The sequence below is a fragment of the Podarcis filfolensis genome (genome assembly GCF_964270895.1).
Source record: "Podarcis filfolensis genome assembly, chromosome: 6".
Classification (NCBI taxonomy): domain Eukaryota; kingdom Metazoa; phylum Chordata; class Lepidosauria; order Squamata; family Lacertidae; genus Podarcis; species Podarcis filfolensis.
This window is the reverse complement of record NC_139609.1, coordinates 76,270,737-76,292,712: the sequence shown is the minus strand read 5'-3', so window position 1 is coordinate 76,292,712 and position 21,976 is coordinate 76,270,737. Positions and strand designations below refer to the sequence as shown.

At 41.9% G+C, this 21,976-nt stretch overlaps 1 protein-coding gene across 3 annotated transcripts in view; it reads left to right on the top strand.

Moving 5' to 3' along the window:
• Window positions 1-1,061: 1,061 nt before the first annotated feature.
• The window catches only part of ZHX3 (zinc fingers and homeoboxes 3), a 49,330-nt gene continuing 28,415 nt past the window's right edge, over window positions 1,062-21,976 (top strand). Inside the window, exon 1 of one of the 3 annotated variants that reach the window (XM_083618488.1) lies at window positions 1,062-1,257. The gene's annotated coding sequence lies outside the window, so the exon portion shown is untranslated. Of the gene's footprint in view, window positions 1,351-19,140; window positions 19,344-21,976 lie in introns of those variants that run through there. The other 2 variants (XM_083618489.1, XM_083618490.1) reach the window with 2 other exon arrangements.

Genomic DNA, 21,976 nt, shown 5'->3' with positions numbered 1-21,976 from the left:
CAGAGGTTGTAAAGGTGTGATCTGTCATGGAACAGCCCCATTGAAGAAGATAGCAGTGGTTACTCAGAGACCTCCTTGCTGGCCAGGGGTGCCAACTTGAATATTTGGGGGGGGGGGAGAGGCAGGTAAGCCCCACCCCACATAATCGATCACATGACACGGAGCACACACACTATTTGAATGGCAATGAATGCCCAGAGACCTCCTTGCTGGTCAGGGGTGCCAACTTGAATAAAATATGGGGGGGTAAAGACCCCTGGACCCCTATGTTGCTGGTCGCCAAGGGGTATCCCAAATGTAGGTCCCGGCGTTGCAAATTTCTGCTCTGCTGAGCTGGGGGCCACCAATCTTGTTTTCTTTTAATAAAAGGAGGATTTAAAGACTATTTAGCTAAATATTTAAAGACCATTTAGCTAAATATGCTAAGATAACCTAAATAGAACTTCTTGCAAGTACCAGATTGGCCTAGGGTTTAAATATGTGATGTTATAGAATAATATGTCTAAAGTTAAAATGAAAAGAAAGAAAGATGTTAATTGACTAAGTAAATTTTATGTGAAAATAGTTTTGGAAAACTGTTACAACCATATACATTGAAACTCAGCTGGGGGAGTCGAGGAAGTCACCCAACAATGTAAACAAAAGTGGAATTAATACACTTAAGATTTATGTTTGTTTGTCTGTTTATAGAAAACAAATTAAAAAAATTGGAAAATAAAATAAAAGGAGGAAACATGGAAACAACTGCTGAATTTGGGGGAGGGGGAAGGGGCGCAGAAAAATCAGAAGCCGAGGGAGAAAACAAGAAGCAATCTCCCCTCTCGCCGGCTGAGCAAAGCAACGTCGCCCAACTCGACTTTAGCCAGCACGGCGCACGCGCACGCCCCGGCCCCGACTCCGGTGACGTCAGCCCTCCCCTCCAGGCCCAGATCCCTCCCTCTCCCCCCGCCCTCCTCGCGGCCACTCCAGATTACAGTGTTGCCAATCGGCGCTATTTGCTGCGCCCGCCCGCGCCGCGCTCGCCACTCCGCCCGCCCCCCGCGCTCCTTCCCACTTCCCAGCATTGCGAGCACGCTGAGTCCACTCCCTCCCGAGCCTTACGTCGGTTCGGCAGCCCCCCCCCACGCGCCGTCCCTCCTCCTCCCTCGCACAGGACTGAGCCGCCGTCGGGGCCTCGGCAGCTGGGCAGCAGGACGCGCCTCCTCCTCCTCCCGCCTCGCTCGGGACCCGGAGCCGGCGAAGCCGCGACGGCAGGAGGTGAGTCCCGCCCGGCGGCGACCCTTCGGGGGCTCGAACTCAGCCTGCCCCCCTCCCGCCTCGGAGGTGCTGCCCATGGCTGGTCCCACTCCAGTAAGTGCCACCTGGGGGGCTCGCACCCCCTAAAACCCCCCAAATTTCCTTCCCTCTCTCCGTCAGTGGCCCCCACACGCCCCCTACTCCTCGCAGACCCTCCCTGTCCCTCATGCCCCCTTCTCTCCCCTGGAACAAGCATAGGACCCCTCCAAAGTCTTCCCCACCACCACCTTACACCCCCTCGGTTCCCACTCATGCCCTTTCCCCCTGGCCCCAGGACCCCCAACCTGGGCTCCCAGGCTGTCATTGCTTCTCCCACCCCTTTCCGGGAACTCCCACCCTGCGCTTCTGGACATGGTTCTTCTCCCACATCAACACATTCCAGGATCCGTGTCCCTTTGTCTTCCCAGAACCACGGCTTCTCTCCCCCCCCCCCCCGTCGCAGGATTCTCACTCCCCACCCACCCCGGACGGGGTGGCCACCTGATCACTCCATGCTTCGAGCCTGCTGGCTCTCCTGACTCTCTTATTTACGCAATCCATACCTACACGTTCTTGTCATCCACACACACACACACCCCTCTGGCCCCTGGACTTTTTAGTAACTTGTCCAATCCAGGTTCCCACTCCTCCATCTCAGCCGGAAAGCCGCCTCTCAACTCCATTCCTTAAATAGCTTTGCTTTTGACAGCCTGGCCCTTGCCTTAAGAATGGCAAGAATTAGAGAGAGAGAGACATGCTACCTTTGCTAAACTTTTCTAGGTTTCTAACTTCTATGCCCCTTCAGAAAGTTTCTTTAAAATCTTCTCCATTGGTTTGTTTACTTTTCTTTCCAATCACTGCAAGGGCTATATTTATGGTGACTCTGGTTTCTTCCAGTGCAATCAATTCTAACTACGTCTACTTAGAAGTAAGTCCTATTGAATTCAATGGGGCTTACTCCCAGTTAAGTGAGGTTAGGGTTAATCATTGTTTCTCAGTCCCACCAAGATGTTCACTCCTACCCTAAAGTCTTGCTGGATAGCTCATTTTCTTTTGATTACCTGTACCTGGCTACGGGCTACCCAGCCATAATAACACTGACTAACCTTACAGCAGGGATGGGGGACCTAGGATGTTTTTAGATTGCAACTCCCATCAACCCCAGCTGGCATGGCCACTTATCAGGAATTGTGGGAATTGTAGTTGAACAACATTTAGAGGGCCACAGATTCGCCATACCTGCTTTACGGGATTTTAAAGGATTTCATCTAGATAATGCTTATGAAGCACTTTGAACACTTCCATGAGACACTTGAAAGCACTATACAAATGTTGTTATTGATAATATTTCCTCCCCTTGTTGGGTTCTGTCACTGATCCTAGATCTCATTGCCTTCATATTTTCCCATTGAATTCTTTACTTCTCGCACTGTGTTATTTTGCTAGGAAGGAAAGGAAAGCCTTGAGAAATTTTTTTACCTGATCTCTGAGATTGCCATCCCTAGCTATGTAACTCTCCGTGTGTGTGTGTGTGTGTGTGTGTGTGTGTGTGTGGCAGGAGGGACTGCGACAGAATGTTGTAGCACCTTGAAGACTACAAATTTAATGTGGCCTACACTTTTGTGGCCTGGAATCTACTTAGATACCTGGAGTATTCTTCCCATTTGACAAGGGTGTGTGCATTTATCAGTGTTTATATAGCCACACGGACAAACAAACATAGGGGGGGAAATATAAACTGAGGTCAAATGACCATGAAATACTAAAAAGTACGGTCTGTGGTGATTTTTTATATATATATACAGTGGACATTGTATATTTCCTGGTTTTATTGTACTGATTTTTATGAAGATTATTGTAAACTGCTTTTGAATTCCTAATAAAGGGTAATCTACTTTTTTTAAAAAAAATGTTTATATGTTTGTGTATACACACACACATGTATGCATACACATATAAAAATATAAAATAATCAAGCATCAGCTTTATTTGATGAAGTGGACTCTATTCTATAAAAGTGATTCCACATTAAATCTGTAAGTGTTTCAGGTGTGAAAAGATTTCATTCGCTGTTTATTCCAATAGGCATCTCTTAAGGTCAGAAAGCTGTTTATCCTGGAAGTTGCAATAGTAGGAAGGTGTTTTGAAAGTAGGAAAACATGATGCAGAAAAATATTTTTGCAATGTAAAGATTCACTGTGTATTGGCATGGCTGTGTTGACTCTTGTTAAAAACAACTGCTCTATTCAGAAGTTGCCTACATTACGTACAGTTAAAATATATTGTGTAAATTACCTTGTAAGACATCAGTTTAGTACCAAGTTTCTGGTTTTCATAGAATGTGGATGCCTTCCCCCTTCCGCCCCAACACTACACACCCTCTCCCAAATATTTCTGAGGACTAGAAATGTGGATTTTAAACATGGAAGCTAAGATTTCCTCAGTGTGTCAGAAGTTGGTATTTGTTTATTGAGGTGCAGTGGGCCGCAGTTGAGAGCAGTTGGTATGTGTGTCACAACAGCATTGAGTTGCATTGTGCATTGCACTTTTCCTTGGCCCTGATGTTGCGTTCATGCCAGCTTCTGGCGAACAGTGTATTTACCTGTGTCATTTCTCATTTATAATCCTCTGTAACAAGCGGCTGCTAGCGCAGTCTGTTTTTGTAGCGTGCTGCTAACTTCAAACTGGCAGCCGCATTTGGTATATTAAAATAAACCACTGGCATTTTCTCCGGAGCCTTTTCTCCCTTTTTGAAAACAACACCACGTTAAGTACTTAGCTTGACATTGATGCATAAACATAACAGGTTTGTTTTCTTTCAAGTGGCTGTAGCAGCTGCCTAAAAAAGTTCATGACACACTTGGTCTTTGTTGCTTAGAAATTCAAAGAAAATGATTTTTTTGATGGTGTGGTCCGAGCTAGCCAAGAACTTTTTAATTTTTGTTCATTTAAAGCTTCTTTCCCCAATTCCTTATCTTTAGCCAAAAAATAAAGACTCCCAGAATGGCTTGCAAATCACTACCACCCCAAATTTAAAAAATCACAGCCCCTTTTGTAATGACACAAAAAGAAAAAATGATTGGGAGGGAGGAGGAAATAATCGAATAAGCAAACTCAGGTGCAAGTTATTGGCTACAAGTTATCCTGATGACCAGCTGGAATGGAAAAGTTCAAGTAGAGGAGACACTAAAAGTTCCTGGACTCTGAGCAGCGCCAGTCAAAACTTAGCATAGCCACTCTTCCTTCTCTGTGTGCTATGGTTTTAGTACAAAATAACATTTTTTTGAAGTGTAATTTTGTACAGAGTGAGTTCAGTTGCCTGTGGAAAATTTACGGACCAGTGGCAGTGTGCTTAAGCCTTCCCTCTTGAAGCGCTCTTCCACTCAAAATCTGCCCCAGCTTCTTTTTTCCCTTTGTGGAAGTGTATGGGAACTGGTATATGGTTCGCTGCAGGGCTAAAAGCAGGTGGAAGCAATTTTTAGGGAGAGAGGGAACAATGGACAGGGACAGACTTAAACTCCCACAGGCCCTTCCGCTGCTCCCAATTGTTGCTTTTTCTTTTCTTTTTTTAAGGCAGAGCAAATTTACTCACAGTTGCATATAATGAGTAGACTGGTTGCATCCATCTGGATTCCTCATCCGTATATTAGGAATAATAGTTACTTGCCTTTTTTTGAATTACTGTGATGACAGGTAAGATAATTTTTTTTTTTACAAAACACATTACAGGTTTTGTATAAATAACAGGGAACAGCAGTGATAAAAACCAACAGAAGCAACTGCTGTGAAATGATTTGAAGATGATCACTTGAAGAATTTGCAGCAATTATTGGAAGCAACACACATATCTTCCCATCCTAACCTAAGACCTAGGTTTTTCTGCTTCTCCTGATACCGGGAACCAAAACTAATATGTCACTGATAGGAGTAGTGTTGTAATCAGGCCTTCTGCAAGACTTGCGTTGGCAGGCAAGACCTCTCTGGACTCAGGGACCTCTTATTTGCATTTAGCTAGCTGCAGAGGATCTTGGGAACTGGAAATGTTTGAGTGGGATGCCAATCCCAGATGGAAAGAGCGTGTGCTGGGGTCTTGCGTCACTTTCACTTGGATGGTTAACATTTCTGGGAAATGACTGGTCTGGAATTATTATGTTTTAAAAACTCTCCTGCTGGATTTTTTTTTTTTAAAGAAAGGAAGAAATTCTGAAATCTAATACTTTATGTACTCCCATAACATTTATCCTTCCCCTATCAAATCTTTATTTTTTAACCTTTTCTCAATCCCACCCATCAAGAGTTCTAATCGCAGGTGTTGGGAACAAACACAGTGTAACCATTTATTATTTTGGGCAATATTTTCCCCCATCTGCAATTTTAATTTAGATTTTAGTTTACTCCATGTTCTTTCCATGTAAGCACTTGCATTCTGTTAGTCCCAAACTTGGGATCATTGTGTCCTAAGAAACTTTGCTGGCTAATTCTCCATGGATAGCGAAGAGCCAAAAGTTTTCTCATGAACTGGAACTACTTATGGCGAATGAATTTGACACCCCCCCCCCCCGTAAGAGCATGAAGGATTACAAAAGAGCAACAAAATCAAGTGGAGCAGAGAACCTGTGAGGAGAAGAAGGAAATGAACTGAAAGGAGAATTGTGTTTATAGCAGCAGAGAGGCCTTGCTTAATTGTTGCTATGTTAATTAAGTTGGCTGTGTGTTGAAGTGTTGCAATTCTAGTCCAGATCCGATGACGATAATTTTTAAAAATTCATATTCCCTGTTCCCTGACCATCAATTTTACAGTGCAGTCATATGCATGCTTACTCAGGAATAAACCCCACTATAGCCAATGCAGCTTGTACACAGCAAGACTGCAGCATGAATGTGCAAAGTGCGTTAGGAAAATTTCTTTCGTAGCTGAATGTATGAACATTCCCATTGATACGTTTACAAATCTGTATACATCTGCAGGATATTGCTTCAGTTTGTTTGTCATGGACTCCAGTCGAAGTAAACAAAGATGTATGTAAAGCTGCCTTATGGGGGTAGACTCAGGGCTTTTTTCAGGGGAGACTCACAGGAACTCAATTCCGGCACCTTTCAGGTGGTTGCAATTGCCATTCTAAGAGAACGAGGGAGGTGTTCATGGTGAGGTCCGGCACCTCTTTTTCTAGAAAAAAAGCACTGGGTCAAACCATATCTAGCCCAGCTTCGTCAACTTAGACTGACAGTGGCTTCCCTAACTGGGAATACATGGAATTGAACATAGGACTCTGTGATTGCAAATGCATAGCAGTGGCTCTCCAAGGTCGTCTAGTTGCAAAGGCTGGATTTGTTTATACTTTTATGTCTCACATTTTCTTCAAGAAGCTCAAAGTGAATTATTTGGTCACCCCCCCCCCCTACATTTATCCTGCACAACAACCCTGAAAGGTAGGTTAGACTGTGAAAGAGTGAATGGCTCAAGATCACACACTGAGCTTCATGGCTGAGTGAGGATTTGAACCCTAGGGTGGTATTCAACTAAGGGCAGGTCCACACCATACATTTAAAGCATGTCCAGGGCACATTTAAAACACAGAAATCCTGGGAATTCTAGTTTTCCCCACAGAGCTACAATTCCCAGTACTCTTAACAGGCTACAGTCTCCAGGATTCTTTGGGGAAAGTCATTCACTTTAAATGTATACTGCATGTACTTTAAATGTATGGTGTGGCCCTGCCTTTTATTTTACTCAAGAGTAGACCCAATGAAATTAATGAAGATGACTAATATAGATCCACTAATTTTGAAACTCGGCTGAATACCGTTCCTGGCCTCCCAAGTCTTAGTTACTCTAGTCACTATCCTATGACAGCTCTATATGCTGTCTCCAGAATAAGAGGTATTATAAAGAACAGGAAGAGGAGCAGTGGCAGCAACAAGTTAGACATACTGCAAGCTCATGTCCTGCTTGTGGGTTTCCCAGAGGCATCTGGTGGACCACTCTGGGAAATGGGATGTTGGACTAGGCAGGTTGGACTAGGCAGGTTTCAGTCTAACCCGGCAAGACTCATATGTTCCTAAGGAACAGAACAAAATAATAACTCTCCCAAAGGGCCCTGAAATAGACACACAATTTGTCTTGTGTTGTTCTTGCTAATAACATATAAACATTATGTATCATTTACGTAAGAGCCCTGTGAAGAAGATATTCAGTGTCTTTGTTATGCTCATTCTGGAACATAGGTGCCTTGGCACCTGAACCATTTCTGCTATTTGGGTTTCTTCATCCGTACTGCATCTCATCTGTCAGCGAGAGATGAATTGTTAGAAACGATTGACGCTGCAAGACAAACAAGTATTTGTGTTAGGCATCTTATGAAATTTAAATATATTTTCCTGTTGGTTTTAATGTCTTTATAACAGCATGGTGGGACTCCTTTATCGCAAATGAGGAGCTGAAGTGCACTGCATCCTGACAAACCTTGGAGTTGGGATTAGGACGCAGGTTTGAATACAGTTTTGCTGTTGGGTATCGCTGGCTGCCAGCATTCACCTTTCAGAAGATTGTAAACTGGGTATATGAGGTGTTGCCAGCCCTGGGGTTTCAGCCTCTGAGGAGCTATATGAGCTTTGGTTCTCACTGTGCATTTAATGAATACTTAGAAATTCCTTTCGTGTTACTATGAGGTCAAAGGAGAGGAAGGGTGATTTCCTTGCTTCCCTCAATCAGCCTTTGAAAAGCTCCATGAAGTCAGCTAGAATTAGTCTCTATTTGCAGATGAGGGACTAGAGCTGGAAGGGTAGATTCTCTCATGGGATTTGAACCCTGATTCAAAGTGAACATTGTGCCCACACCTCACATGGAAGTTCTCTGGGTTAATTTTGTGCCCTGTAAACAAGCCGGTGTTGGCTTCTGAAAGTAAGTAGTTATTGATATTTCCACAATGGTTGCCAACTGGTACATTTTTCCACAGTGACAATTGGTTGTGTTTAGTGTCTGTTTAGAAGTGGCTGCTTTTAACAGGTTGCCCGTTATACAACAGGTTAGAGGCAAAAGCTATATCCTTTATTAGTAGCTCTTTTTAACTGTCCTTTATTGCTAACTTTAATATTGTTGGGTTTTTTTGTAAACCTCTTTAAGGTCTGTTAAATAAACAAATCCATTTTACTTAGACTGGGAATAATTATAACCCTCATTTATTGGGTAAGGGTAGTTAGAACAGGAGCAGAAAAGTGAACCCAACACTTCACAAAGTTTATTTAAAAATTTAGGATTGTGATTGATTGGAATGAGAATTTTCTTTATTGGATCAATTCTTCTATTGGGCTAAGAATATACAAAACCTTTTACCTGCTGAAGCACTGTGTTTAGTTAAAAAGTTGGTGAGAAACTCAACAAGAAAAATGTTTCTTGTAGAATATCAAGATGTTCATTCTTGAACACCAGATAGCCACTGTAGAAGAGTGAACCTTTAAGTGAGAGAGGTGCCTTTACTTTTCTCCAGCACAGTTGAAAGCAAGTGTGTTCAGGTAGACAATGAGATATTAAAGGCACCAGCTGTGACAGCATAAGGCCTGATTCAGAAAATCTGTGGCGTGGGTCACCTACAGGCAGCACCACACAGAACAATATGTTTTTTTGTGAAGCGGCCTTCCCATGCTGTTGGCCACATTTTCACCGTGACATTGCGAGCCTTCCATACATCCTGCTTTTAGATACTTGTTCATTTCATTGTTGGCAAAAGCGTCTTCCCAAACAGAGTTACCTCATGTCTCGGAAATATGGGTTTGCTTTACTCTTCACATTGGAATTAGTTTGCTCTGAAGATGTTTGTACACCTTTGTGGCAACACCAAAGCTTTGGTGGTACTGGAAAAATACTAGACACCAGAGAAAAGTGCGTAGGAAAGTTTTTTCCAGAAAAATTTCGGCCCAGCTAAAGGACAGATACCTAAAACTTGTCATCTAGCTCTTGTCATCTAAAACCCAGGCATGACTTACTTATTTTAAGGAATAGAAAAAAACATTGTACTATGGGTCCATATGCACACTTATGGTGATGGATTTATATTCATTAGATTTTTCCCTTCCAGAAATATAAACAAAATCCAATAAGGTGAGATGAAGTTGCCTGGAAGCATTTCTTATGCTCAACAATAATCATTATGAGCACAGTAGAATATTACTATTGTTTATTAAATTTGTATACCATCCTTCATCCGAAGATCACAGGATTGTTCACAACATAAAAATACCAAATGAAAATACAAAATACATAAGAAAACAGAAACAAACCAGTAACCCCCCCCACATTTATAAATGTTAAACAGAATGTTAAACAGCCAAAGGCCTGGTAATGGAGAAGAGTTTTCACCTGGTGCCTGAAGATATGTAATGAAGACTCCAGGAGTGCCTCACTGGGGAGAGCATTCCACAAGTAGGGAGCCACCACAGAAAAGGCCTGTTTGTGTGTTGCTGCCTTCTGGGCCCCTTGTGAAGGAGGCACAAAAAGAAGGCCCCCGGTGTTGATCGCAGGGTCAGGTTTGGTTCATATGGGGAGAGGCGGTCCTTGAGGTAATGTTGCAAGATGCGTTGATATCTGTTTCTGAATTCTTGTTTCTTTACATATTTGCGTTTGAAAATGGTTAACAAAATAGCCAATGTATTGTAAGAGGGCTAATTTGGAATGGGCTCTAGCAGTAGAGCATTTGCATTGCATGCAAAATATCGTGGTTTAATTCACAGCAGCTCCAGGTAGGTTTTGGGGGACCCTTGTCTAAAACTCTGGGTGGTGGTGCCAGTTGGTACTGAGCTGTATGAACTCAGCCGCCTGAGTTATATGAAAGCAGCCACCTGTGTTCTCAGCCTTTTAGTTCTCTTATCAGTTTCTTGCTTTTTCTCCCTTTTTTTAAAAAAAATCATCCTTTTGGTGCAGCCAAGAATGGTTGTGCTAGTCTGAATAGTTCATTAGCAGTAACCCTCTTTTTTTGTCCCTCCTCTTCCCATGTTTACTGAAAATGTGATGCCAATTTAACGTTCTCCCGCTGTGCAGGAGTTTGGGGCATTTTTTAATTGCAGCAGGAGCAGGTGTGGTCAGTCCTAGGTTCAGAGGCTCTGTTTTAAGTTTCGTTTTACTTGTGATCAGTCAAATTAACCACACTGTTCTAGCTGTGGGAACAAGAAGCAAGCATTATCTCTGGTGTGATATTAATCTCCCTGCCTGATATTTTGATATACAAGTCTAAACCACACTCTCTTTCTGTATTAACAGTGCCGCTTACTACTACTTCCTGAGCACTGGTTGTTTTTTTATTATATAAAAAAGTGATGTCTGGAGCTTGTCTTCTAAGTTCAAGGGGGAGAGCTGCTAATATTTGGGTTGAAGAATTTGTAAGAAAATGAAATCACCTTGGGAAGCATGGAGGCAACATGGAGTGTTTTATTTTCTTCTGAGTCAATAATGACTCAAATGTTCTAGCCCTGTGCTGCAGTCTTGGTGTGCTAAAACTGAGCCATCTGGCTCGTAACAAGCTTCAAAACTAAGATATTAAACACTTCCAGATTTGTTAGTTCTCTTTTGAGAATAGTCATTAGTAGGACTGATTTTCCTAACACTTTTGAATTTTGCGTACCTCATGAGATGGCTTGTGTTTTGGGCTATCTTCTTGTTTACAGTCTAGTGTTTGAAAAGAAAGAAGATAAGATTTGCAAGAGTTCAGATGTAGACTGGATTGACTTGCCAGAGTTCAGAAGTTCAGCATTGGAAAAGGGGGTTATTGTTTTGTTCTTTCTGTTTAACTATTTGTGTTTTTATATTGTGAACAGCCCTGAGAGCTTCTGATGAAGGGTGGAATGTCAGTCTAATAAATAAAATAAATATATAAAAATAAGTGTTTCCTATCTGGTTAGTTTATCTAAGGGCACGACAACATTTTTTGATAGAGCTTCCACTGGGTACCTGTAAATCAATTTGCCAGCAGTAATTGGAGTGGACTCTATGGCCGTTCCAATGTTAAGTCAAACCTAAACTGTTAGTTTGAGTTCACAGGTAGTTGCTGCCTTATACTGAGTTAGACCACAAGTTGATCTAGCTCAAAATTGTACTACTGTGAGGCAGGAGCTGTTTCCAACCAGGAGAGGCCAAGGATTGAACCAAAGACCTTACGCATGCAGAGCAGATCTCTACCACTGAATTGTTTGCTTGTGTTGCATTCACTAAAGATTAGTCTAGCATTCCGAAAACATGCACGGATTCTGTCAGAAAGCTAAGACTCTAATGCTTCAGATTCATTATCATCATGACATGACAATTCTCTCACTGACAGATGTTGCTGAGATTACTTTCTGTATTTTCAAATATCAGGTTGTGGTCTAGGGGGCATATGCCAACAATTACCCTCAAGTTTCTTGCTGGCATCAGATTGCAAAACTCTTTTACGAATGCGGCATTAACAGAGGGCTGTGCACACACCAGGGCAATAATATGTATGTGGATTGCTGTTCCACTGTGTGCAGTTGTGCAACTTTGTTCACACACAAGTGCTTTCAGTTTTATGCCTCTGAAATCGGTCTTGATGTTTCCTGACCATACTAGTGGGTTCATGGAATTTATTTGTTCTGTATGCTGTTGTCCCCTCCCATCAAGTAGTATTTTCCTGTCATCCATAAGTTCCGGAAACCTGTCCAGCTGTGGGCATGCACACACGTATTTGCTTGTCCTTGCAACAGCATCTTTTACATTTCTTTAATTTTTATTTTTGAAGAACAACTTTTCTAGTACAGTGGTACCTCAGTTTATGAACTTAATCCATTCCGGAAGTCCGTTCTTAAACTGAGACGCGCTTTCCCTAGTGAGGCCTCCCACCATTCAGATTCCATTCTTAGACCAAGGTAAAGTTCGCAGACCGGGACACTACTTCCAGTTTTGTGGAGTTCATAAACCAAATCGTTCATAAACAGGACTGTTCTTAAACCGAGGTACCGCTTTTATACCAGATTTGCACAAAAGAGCAGTCAAAAATAATGATAATAAATGCACTTCCATCTCTCCATGTGCCGTGGACCCCTTGGCTCCATCAGAATTTGGAATGCTTTGGCAGACTCAGATGGACCAGTAGGAAGGCAGAGAAGATGGTGTGGTGGTGGAAGATTGAGACTCAGGGTTGGAGAAGAGAGGTCCTTCCCATGTGATTCTAGATGTCAGAGGGCTGGATGACAGGGGTGGAGATGCTCCTTCAGGTATACAAAACAATACCCTAATATTGACGGGGGGGGTGTGGAATCTGAGCAAGGAGGAGTGCTGAGCAATGAATGACTGCAGCCAACCTAGGAGCTTTTCACTTTGTTGATGTTATGAATTCCCTTCTGTGTAGAGCCATACCCATTTAATTTATATGACAGTACAGTGAAATACAGACAGACGTCTTTGTATAGCTGCTAGGATGGGAAATGCAAACCAAATATACAATACTTTATTTAGCATAGTTCAGCTGAAGTACACAAGTGCTAATTGTTTGCAAGAGTGTAATACTCAAATTGCCTTTCAGTATTATTTTGTATTGAATTACAGTGGTACCTCAAGTTACATATGCTTCAGGTTACATATGCTTCAGGTTACAGGCTCCGCTAACCCAGAAATAGTGCTTCGGGTTAAGAACAGAAATCGTGCTCCGGTGGCGCGGCAGCAGCAGGAGGCCCCATTAGCTAAAGTGGTGCTTCAGGTTAAGAACAGTTTCAGGTTAAGAATGGACCTCCAGAACGAATTAAGTACTTAACCCGAGGTACCACTGTATTAGGAATTTTGATTACAGATCACTCACTCCCCCCACCCTGGTGAATAGGAACTTCTTTTCCCCCCAGTTTTTCAAGTTTTATTTATACTTTTCAAGTTTATACATTTCACTAGTTTTATACATTTCACTAATTTTACAATCATTTTAACATTGCAAAACTTGACTTCCCCTCTTTCTGCAGTTCCTTAAATTTATTTTTAATATCCTCTGCATATCCAAATTAACTTAATTTGCTCATTTATTCATCTACTTTAAATATATACTCTTATAAAACTGCAATAATCGTGCCAATGATCTTACCTGTTTACAATTTATCTGTAAATATTCTATAAACCATTTCCATTCTTTTATAAAAAGTTTATAAAATAAGGCAGAGGGCCTTCTTGGTAGTGGCGCCCGCCCTGTGGAACGCCCTCCCACCAGATGTCAAAGGAAAAAGCAACTACCAAACTTTTCGAAGACATCTGAAGGCAGCTCTGTTTCGGGAAGCTTTTAATATCTGAAGAACTATTGTATTTTAATATTTTGTTGGAAGCTGCCCAGAGTGGCTGGGGAAACCCAGCCAGATGGGCGGGGTATAAATAATAAATTATTGTTGTTATTGTTGTTGTTTTATTATTATCTTGATTTTTTATTCTTCTGGTGAATAGGAACTTCCATGACTGTGAATAACAGAAAGTTTCTCTAGGTTCTAAAATAAAGCTAGACATTTGACCGAGAGTGATTGCCTGCATTTGCTATTATCTTGTGCTTGATATTTGCTGAGGACCATCAAGCTAAACCAACTTATTCCCGAGGCAGAATAATCAGATTCCCTGTACCTGTCCTTTTTAACTTCTTAAAAGTACTGGGGAATGAATACCCAAGAGTCACCCCCTGTAAAATACTTTATCTTTTCTTTGAAAGAAAGAGGACCTCTCATTGCCTGGTAACCTTATGAGGGGGAGCTGAATGCCACTCCCCCCCCATCACTGATTATGTCAGATGTACCCCATTCCATAGGGCCCTGTACCCCAGAGCTGCTTCAAGACTGTCAGCGATGGCGGACACGCTCTCTTTTTTAGAAGACAAGCTAAATATAGATGTAACTAGCATACCACAGCACAGTCTTAAATTTGTATATGGGAAGCTAAATTTGGCTTTCAAAATTATAAATTGATGAAGTACAGTGGTACCTCTGGTTGCGAATGGGATCCGTTCCAGAGGCTTGTTCGCAACATGAAAAGCCGGCAATGTGAAGTGCTGTATCTGTGCAGGTGTGCAGTTTGGTGCTTCTGCGCATGCGCTATTTAGCACTTCTGTGCATGTGCAAGTGGCGAAACCCGAAAGTAACCCTTTCCGGTGCTTCTGGGTTGCTGTGGGACGCAACCTGAAAAAACGTAACATGAAGCAAACGTAATATGAGGTATGACTGTATAGTTATGGTGTAATATATTAACATTGAAGAAACTTATGTATTTCTTTTTGGGGGGGGGCGGGGAGTAAATCCTCTTTGAACCTGTGAAGGAGACATGAGCAAATGGAGTGTGTGGTTTGTTCATAGGAAACCTCATGTAGATTAAGGCAGGTCATGTCCACATGAACATTTGCCTCAGGTTCACAGCCCTTTGACACATCTCAAATGTTGTTGCCACAAAGGGCACAACCAGGAAAGCCAGGAATATGAGATGCACCAAAGGTAGCAGCTGGCGTCGGTGTGTCCGCACAGCCAAATAACACCTAAAAGCAATAGGTGACTAAGCCTATTGCTCTTTAAAATAAGGGGGGAAACCAGGGGGAGGCAAGCTAAAAACACCTTCGTATTAGTGGTCAAGCAAGATCAGCTGAGGGGAGTAAACAAGGTGACTATTTTTTTATTAACAAAATAAGTCAGCTGTTTGAGATCATGTTGTGAACTGCCTTGCCTACAAAGTTTCCTTTACTTTCTGCAGCAACTCTTTCATGCAGTCCAAACACCTTTAGTAAGAAGCCTGTAATTATCTGCAGTTGCTTAGGTTTCTAGATCAAATAAAGGTGACCTTGCTCAGAATCGGTATGTGTGTGTGTGTGGAATCCATAGCCAGAAAATATAAAGTGTCTCCTCTTTTTAATGGAGAGTCAATTAAACTGACCTAGAGCCAGATTACTGATGTGAATACTTTAGGCTAGGGGCTGTCACTTGAAGAGACTAACTGTCTATATATAACATAAGCGTATTTATTGTACAAAAGCAGACCTTTGGTCAGGGCTCATTTGTGCATGTAGGTTTCCTCATATGTGGATCACTGCCTTTGGTTAGATTTATGTTATACCCTGCCTTTTCAAGTATTTTGGCCTGTTTCACATGTAACGGTAAGCCTAACCATGGTTTAGTATGAATTAGCAAACATGCAGGCTCTTGGAGAGGAGAACATGACAGCTTTTTCCTCCCCAGTCGTTCTGCTGTTGCACATAGCTAAACTATGGGTTGCTTTAATCCAGGCTTCCTCAACCTCGGCCCTCCAGACTTTTTTGGCCTACAACTCCCATGATCCCTAGCTAGCAGGACCAGTGGTCAGGGATGATGGGAATTGTAGTCTCAAAACATCTGGGGGGCCGAGGTTGAGGAAGCCTGCCTTAATCCACTTCTGGGTTTGTGGTTTAGCTCTCTCCAGACCAAACCATGAGCTGCAACTCAGGTTTGTGAAATAACTGCGGATCGGTTGCCTTTAAATATAGAGAGGAGATGCAGCCAGATCTGGGTGGACCATGTTACTAATGTTGCTAATTTCCCCCATAACTTTAGTCCAGAAAGCTGTCCAAGGGCAGGTCCACCATAGGTACCAATAAGTCCCTATGGCTCTACAGTGCCACCAGTAGGATGTATTCCTTGAGTTTTGAATATGTATCATTCACTCAGGTGAAAATTCATGAACAATTTTCGTGGAGTTTTCTTTTAGACTAAATAGAATGGTTTCATGGACCAGAGTTTATCAATGGGAAGTGACCCTGAAGTTAAATGTTCATTTGGGTGGGGAGGAATGAAGTTTACTAGAAACCTTTTTTTTTGTGCTAGGGCAGGTCCCAAATCATGTACACATTTATACAAATATGTAATTCATTATCCTCTTTTCAGCAGAAATGTTACTCTTGGATCCAAGTAAGCATAAACTTATTTCACAGTCCAGAATCTTCCTCTTCTGTCCTCCCCCTCAGTTTTTATTGGCACAATATTTTGTTGCAAAATTTTATATTGTTGAAAATTACAAAGTAGTTTTCAAATTATGCTATTGGGTGCAAACTCTCTGGAACATTCCCTAGAGGGGATAGGATTGTGGAATGAAACATCTGCATGTTTTAAAGCTGTGGAGAAAAATAACTGTCCCCTCTTTCCCCATCCACACCCATTTCTTTAGAAAACAAATTTGGATAGATTTAAGCCATAGCCCTCAAAACAAAACTTTCCATATTTAAGATAAAATGTTTCAAACAGCATTCTTCTTGCATTTTCAAGAAAAGCTATTGATTTTTAAAATTTATTTTAATATTGCCATTTGTGGGCTATTATTTTAAAATGAAAAATTTCCCCATCTTCCCAAAGTTCTTGTTTTTAGCCTGTAAACTTCTGAGTAGGGAAGAAATACTCTCTGCCTTGCCAGGCAAAAGAGTTTGGTCTGAAGTTATAAGATCAAGTGCAGGTCAAGTTTTCTGCCACACAAGCAAAAGTTTAAAGAGAAGGCAAAGTGATTGAATTTCCCACTGATGAGAACAAATGATATGTTAATTCTGAGACAAAAGGAATGTGGTGTACTTTGCTGCTGTATATGTGAATTGACCTTCCTTTCCACAGCTGTTCATCTGCCTCCCTTTGAAGCTAAGAAACTGAATTTCTAAGCCGTAGTATCCAAAGGAAAACTGCTTGTTTTCTGAAAATTGCAAATTTCTACTAAGTTTTACTTCGCCAAATTAGATTTTAAAGGCATGTTTTTACAGTATGGCATTCTAACCAATCTATTAGATTTTTTTTTAAAAATCATTCCCTTGTAACTGTACACAAAGTGTCTCAGTTGTAACCTTCATCTGTTGAGAAAGACCTATAATGGGACTGAGCCATTGTGCCAGAAAAATAATCTGGAATTTCAGTTTTCTTTATTTAATGCTCTGGTACTTAATTTAAACTTTCTGTATTTAACCTACAGTGGTACCTCAGGTTAAGTACTTAATTCGTTCCGGAGGTCCGTACTTAACCTGAAACTGTTCTTAACCTGAAGCACCACTTTAGCTAATGGGGCCTCCTGCTGCTGCCGCACCTCTGGAGCACGATTTCTGTTCTCACCCTGAAGCAAAGTTCTTAACCCAAGGTAATATTTCTGGGTTAGCAGAGTCTGTAACCTGAAGCGTATGTAACCTGAAGCGTATGTAACCCGAGGTACCACCGTATTTGCCACTAAAAAACTTAAACTTGTATGGTTAAATAAAATAACACAGTTTCACAATATAATGAGTCATTCAACAATCCAAATTGTTACATCCAAACTAGATGATCACTTAATCTACTAATTCGGAAGATGCTAAATGAATTGGGCTGAACCAAAGTAAAGAAACCAGTTCAAAAGGTATTTCAAGTAAGTGTCATAAGACACACAATACACAATTACAGGAGAACATTTTATGTGGCTATTATAAACTAGTCAAGTTGCTGAAAATACAGGCAGTAACTGTGCAATCCGGGCATGTCTACTCAGAAGTTAGTCACACTGAGTTCACTGGGCCTTCCTCCCAGGTAACCTCATGGTGGCCTCATAAGCCTGCAGGCAATTAAATACACTATAGCAGATTTGGAATCCCACATATTTGTTATTGCAAATTGATTTTGGTTTCCCTCTTGGTGGGGTGCTTAACGTTGAATGGTGGTCTGTGAGGAGCCACAATTTGAAATAACAGGTTGGGTGCCTTCATGTATTCTTCTTGCATTGGAATTCCATCCCAGATTTGTTCCAAGCAACTGAAGAAAAGTTTAAATGCAACTGTCCTGGTTATGATGGTTTCTGTCCATGGCTTCTGGCTGCAGATGGTTGACCTGCTCTGATCATAGAATTGTCGAGTTGGAAGGGACCCTGAGGATCATCTAGTTCAACCCCCTGCAATGCAGGAATAGGTAGCTGTCCCATATGGCAATTGAACCTGCAAGCTTGGCTTTAGCAGCACCATGCTATAACCAACAGAGCTATCCAGACAGTAAGAATGGATAGGTGAAGCAAGAGTCGAAGAGAACAGGGAAACAGGGCCAAGGGCCCGAGAAGTAACCATGCCAAGGGAAGTGAGTTGGGATACAAAGTGTTGACATTTAAGAGAGGAAGAAATTCAGGGGAGTAAGAGGGAGAAAAATCTGGAGGGAGTGGGGAGAAAATGGGCAGAGGAGAGAGTTGTAGAATCGTATGGTGATTTGAAACAATCAGCCAGATATTTGGCTACAGGACCTTAGTCTACTCTAATTTTCCCTGTTGCATAACAAGAATTAGCAATAACTAGCCCAGAAGAATGTAAGGCCAGGGCATAGTATGCTCCAGCAGAACTTTTGTGCAGCTTTTCAAAGCAAAGCACCCTCACTCAGCACTTTACACCACTTGTTCTCTCATTACGTATTAAATTTTTCCTGGCAAATTCTTGGTAACTTCGCAGGTCAAGGACTTGGCATTCAGCTCTGATCGCTTTCCAAAGTGTGTTTGAAATCTTAACCCCATAAACAATAACAAGAATATATGTTTTGTAGACTCTTTTTACCGGGAAACTTTTAAGATACAAGCTTCAAATAGTTATTGTCTTGTTGCGGGAGCCAGACTTTCTAGTATATCTCATCTTTGTTGTTGTTGTTGTTTAGTCGTTTAGTCATGTCCGACTCTTCATGACCCCATGGACTAGAGCATGCCAGGCACTTCTGTCTTCCACATATGTATATATATCTCATCTTTATCTGCGAGCTAATACAGAAATGTGGGCCTGGGCGCCTTCTGATTAACCAAAACATGGAAGAATGACTGTGGGCTGGAAAACCCGAATGAGCCTTCTTAGCGTCTGCTGTGACGTCACAAACCACATTCTGCTGTTATAGTTACCGAAAGGTATTGGAATCCTGCGTATGGAGCTGGGTTAAATATTGTGAGAGTCACAGCTGAGGTGGGGGGGAAATCACAGGAATAGTGGCATCAGTACATTCGCTGCAGAGGTTTAATGCAGAAAGGCATTTTGGCTTTTAAGGGTAGAAATTAAGACTAATAAAGGGAAAAAAGGGCCGAGTGAGTTTGTAAGCTGTTGAAACATACTCCTGAAAAAGTGGTAAGATGCATTTTCCCATCCACTCTGCTTTTAAAAACACTCATTTTTTTTGCTCTTGTTTGTGGAGACATGGGATAGCTGCTTAGATAAACTTGCTCTAAAATATCTGAGACTGCATTATGGCCTCTGTCCCTTTAGTCAAGACAACTGCTGCCATACTTCCATTTTACTGGCAACTTTGGAAGGGTGGCAATTTATAAATATTTACAAATAGTTTTATTATATTTTACAAATATTCTTATGCTGGGTTTAACCAAGGTTGTGTGTGAGATAGCTTTGGTTTTTATTCCCATTTATATCTATTGTAAGCTTGCTGTGCATGCTAACCAGCTAGAATCTTGACCCACGCAGTAAGATTTGTAAGCAGCTTACCGTGTGGCATTTGGCCATCAGAATCCACTCCATTTTTTGTTCCTTTAATGCTTCACAAGAATTTTGTAAGAATAATCCTTGGTACTTCCAGGCCACTATACAATAGCTATACAACTGTAGCTTCCCCACAGTTGAATTTGACTGGACTTAACCGTCCAGGTGTCCTTTACCTAACTAGTTTCTGTCCTCATTCTGCCTCCCTCTTCCCCACCTCCCAGTTAGTAAGCTGTTTCTGAAATGGATATTATTGGAATACTTTTGTAGCATCATAACACTAGCACCTAAGCAGCAATTGAAATAATGGTAAAGGTAAAGGACCCCTGGATGGTTGAGTCCAGTCAAACTTGACTATGGGGTGCAACGCTCATCTTGCTTCAGGCCAAGGGAGCTGGCATTTGTTTGCGGAAGAGTAGTTATTATTCTATACAAAATGTTTCTGGGAATCAACCCGTGCTAAGGGTGCTGCTGCGTGTTAACACTGACACTGCCTCCTGCAACAAACACATGGCATAATATATGAATGTTCGGGTCTTTAAGCATCCATGTTCACACTTCATGGAATACTGAATGGGCCAGTGTTCCTTCAAACTTGAATAAAGTTGTACGATGTGCACATTTCACATGTTTACTGTTGGAAACACTGGTATAATTTCACTGTCTCAGAGCAATCATTATGTGTACCGCTATCCGGAAGACAGATATAGACAGCAGTAATTTGGGGAAATTAATTGGACTCTTTGGATATATCTGATGCCTGGATTCCAGGCCAGGTTTGTAGGCCAATTTAGCCCACACGGGTTTCTTGTTGGTCCATGTGGCCTTTAGGACAGTGTATATATAGTACAGTACACAATCTGTGTGCCCTGATTTCTTAGGATTAGTGCAGGGGTTTCTCTTGGGGAAAGACATCTTTCTTGAGCCCTTTCCAACCCCCTACTGCTTCTCACAATGTGTGTTCCAGTTACACAGTATAGCACATAGCTGGCAGCATGGGGAGCTGTTGCCTGGATGTCTGTTCTTATTAGGGATGGGCAAATGTGTTGGTTTCGGCTTCCTCTCCATTTGACATTTTTCGAAACTTAAGTTCAGTTCTCCACTTTATTTATTTATTTATAAGAGGTGCTCATGATCATTTGTCTGCAAAATTTGCCTAACGTGCACATTTTAAATGTAATTTTACCCAATATGCACGTTTTTGCAAGCACTTTTCATTAAAATGCATTTTTGTAAGTTGTTTTCACTAATAATGTTCATTTTGTGCATGATTTACCCTAGCAGATGCATTTTTGAACATATTACTCCGGTGGTGAGCTGAGTTGCAAAATTCAGAGGAGGACGGTTTTGGTTTGGTTTGCATATTGCCTTTGAACGTGAACTTCTTTGAATTTCTCCCTACCTTTTAGTGACACAACTGAGAACCTCTCATTTCCTACAAGGACATCTGGTGTCCGTTGTCAATTGAGAGGTTTAACTTTTAAAATTTGTGCAGATGTAGGTTTTATTATGGCAACTGCAGTTTGTGCTCAGTCACTAGCAGTACTTGAAACCTTTGCCATAGTCCTTTAGCCCATCAGTTTTTCCAACAAGAGGCAAAGCATGAGTATCATGTGTTGCTGTTTGAACAGAAGCGACATGATGCTGAGAATAAGTAAGTCTGGGTGTGGTTGGTGCTTGGGTGGGAGGCTTCCAATAAAGTTGACTTATACTGAGTCTACAACAATAATAAACTAGGCAGACCAGTTTGCCTCGGGAATGAGAATCCTATGCAAACTTCCCCGTGCTCTTGGACTCCAGCTCCCATCAGCCCCAGACATCATGGCCAGTAGTTAGGGATGATGGGGACTGTAGTCTAGGAACATCTGGAGAGCCATATATTCCCAGGATTGACTAGTGCAGTATGGGGAAATCATTGAGTTAGCTGACATGGGCTGGGGCAGGGCAGGGTTATAAAGAGGTTGGAGCTGCAAAGATGCACCAGCAGAGCCAAGCCAATGCTCCTGCTGGTGGATTTGCACAGCCCTGACCTGACTGCCACCCTGCCGCAACCCAACCCTGTCCAGGTAAGCTGCAGTGACAGTGGTGCCAAGAGGAAAGCCCCTCCCCACAACTGACTGTCACTGCCGGTTCTTCATTCCTGGCAGCAAATAGCCAGGTTTTCAAACAAGAATCTTTCCCAGTCCCTTTCTTCAACCTTTAGAATGGACAAAAATCTCCATATTCTGGCAGGTGTATTAATTTGGGAAGTTTGAAGTAAAGCTGAT